Below are 2,332 nucleotides of genomic sequence, written 5' to 3'. Positions count from 1 at the left end.
AGGTGCCCCAATGTCCTCCACGCTCAGCGAGCGCCGTGGCCCCAAGCCCCCCTTCCTGCAGGGAGAGGGAATGAGAGGAGCCCCCTGGCTGCACCGAGCCACTGTACATGGCTGAGCATCCTGCAACAGCCTCCCAGAGGATGTTTTTTTACCTGTCAGCTGTGGTCTGGGGCAGGAGGTAGGCGCTGGCGCGGGGTGCCTTGCCCAGGAGCGGGTGCAGGCTCTGGACAGAGGCAGCTTTTTGGGGCTGATGGAAGGGTGACATCTGGAGAAAAGCAGCCAGTTGAGATGGGACAACAAAAGCTGTGCAGCACTGCAGCCCGTCATGCACCAACATACCAAGGGAGCGGGGGGCAACGGGACATCTTACACCTTCCCCGCCCGCAACCACTGCTGAGGAGAGATAAGCCAGCACCATCCTCTGCAGGCCAGAAGAACCCCGATGTTTCTTGAGGAGGCATCTGCTGCCATGACCTCAAACCAAATTACCCCATCTCCCCTTCCCAAAGCTGCTTTTCCACCGCCCTCGCTCCCTTCTTCCCCCTTCCATTCCCCATTTGGCTCCAGGCTTTTCAAACCCATCAAGTCTGGGATGGACCATGCCACCATACACACCATTGCCCCTCTGGGCCCTTAAAGCTACGGCTCAGAAATGCTTCAGCCCAGCCCAGCACCTCTCCTCCTGTGGGACCCTTGGCTCCCTGCAGACACCCCTGGCATGGGCTGATGTTTCAAGCTCACCAGCTGCAGGGACTGCAGGGAAGGTGACTTCTTCATGCTGGAGCCATCTGGGGAGGTGCTGCCAGGGGCTGGGAGCTGCTCCATGCTGTAGCAGCGGAAGCGGCCCAGGCGCTGCTTTGTGCTCTGGCTGAGGCTGCACAGGAGCTTCTTCAGCCCCGATGTGGAAGCACTGCTGCCCTTGCGGCTCACTGGCTGCCCCGGCTCCCTGGATGGAGAGGGATGACTGTCATCCATCCTGTACCTGGGGGGAGCAGGGCCAGCAGCTGCCTTGAGGCTGGGGGCACATTCTGCGCTCACCATCGCAGCCTTGAGAGCTGCACCATGGTGAGATCGGAGTGTTTCCACCTCCCTGCAGCAGTAACTCAGCTTGCACGAGGGAAGGGTTCACAAGCCAGAGACCTGAAGGGCTGCCTAACACCTTTCCCATAATTTCAGGGGTTTAACACCATCAACTCCCCTCGTCTCTGCCTGAAGGGGATGCATCCTGCCAAGCGGCTTGAAGGACCCAGCACTGCCTCCAAACCCTACTGCCAGGCTGACCCCAGCAGGATTGTGTTTGGTGAGCCCTAAGGCAGCCCCAGGGCTGGCAGCATTTAGCAGCCAATTTTCCCCAAAAAGGAAGAACCTGGCACTGAGCTAAACACCTCCAAGGTCGCCCACATTCTCCCACAAGTCACATCTGCTGCAACACCCCCAGTGGAACCAGATGCAGGGTGAAACACAGCTCCCCCAAACCCATTTGAACACACATCCAAAATTGTCACCCCCATATTGTGGTTTCTGGGAGGTTTTTAGTGCTGAGAGGTAGAGTCCCACCAGGAAGCCTTTGGGAGCTCAGCCTGGCAGCATCCTGCTGTGCCAAGGAGAGATGCTTAAGGATGCAGCACACAGCATGTGGTGCAGGCTGTGAACAGCCCCTTGCTCTCACTCACCCCTGTGCTGCGCTCCTGCCTGGGCACTGCTGCTGAGCTCCAGGCTTCCCGACTGCTTCCCCATGGGAATGAGAAGCCTCCTGGGGCACAGGGGTGATGGGGCTGGCAGTGGGATGCGACGGTGCCCCTGCAACCACAGCAAGACAATCACATCCCCGCTTCATCAGAGAACCCCTCAGGCCCCATCCATGGGTCTCTTACCTCTGCTTGTCCCCAGGGGGTCCTGCCCATGGGTGTTGTTGCAGTTGTTGGTGGACAAGGCACGGAGGGGGCTCCCTGGGAGCCACCTGGGGCTGCAGGGACCCCGACGCTCCCCCGGCCCCACCATGTCCCCAGGGTGGGAGAGCACAGTGCTCCCAGCATCAGGCTCTGGGCCCCGGGCTCCTTGGCTCAATGCTCGGCGGAGGCCACTGGAGAAGAGGGCTTTCCTGCAAGGCACCTGGGAGCAGGCCTTTTTGGTGTGAGGGGGAGTGGGGACGTGGGTCCCTGGAACAGAGGTGCCGGGCCCTGGCTGTGAGGAGGGGTCCAGGGGCTCACTGGGCTGCTGCGGGGTATGAGCAGTGTTTCCCACCCCCTTGCTGCTCCTCGGATGCCAGTGGGGGTCCCTGTCCTCCTGGCTGCTGGCTCTCCCTAGCGGCGGGGGGCAAACAACCCCTGTC

Source organism: Nestor notabilis, unplaced genomic scaffold, assembly GCF_000696875.1.
Source record: "Nestor notabilis isolate BGI_N333 unplaced genomic scaffold, ASM69687v1 scaffold18713, whole genome shotgun sequence".
In the NCBI taxonomy this organism is placed as follows: Eukaryota; Metazoa; Chordata; class Aves; order Psittaciformes; family Psittacidae; genus Nestor; species Nestor notabilis.
This window is presented reverse-complemented; position numbering follows the sequence as displayed.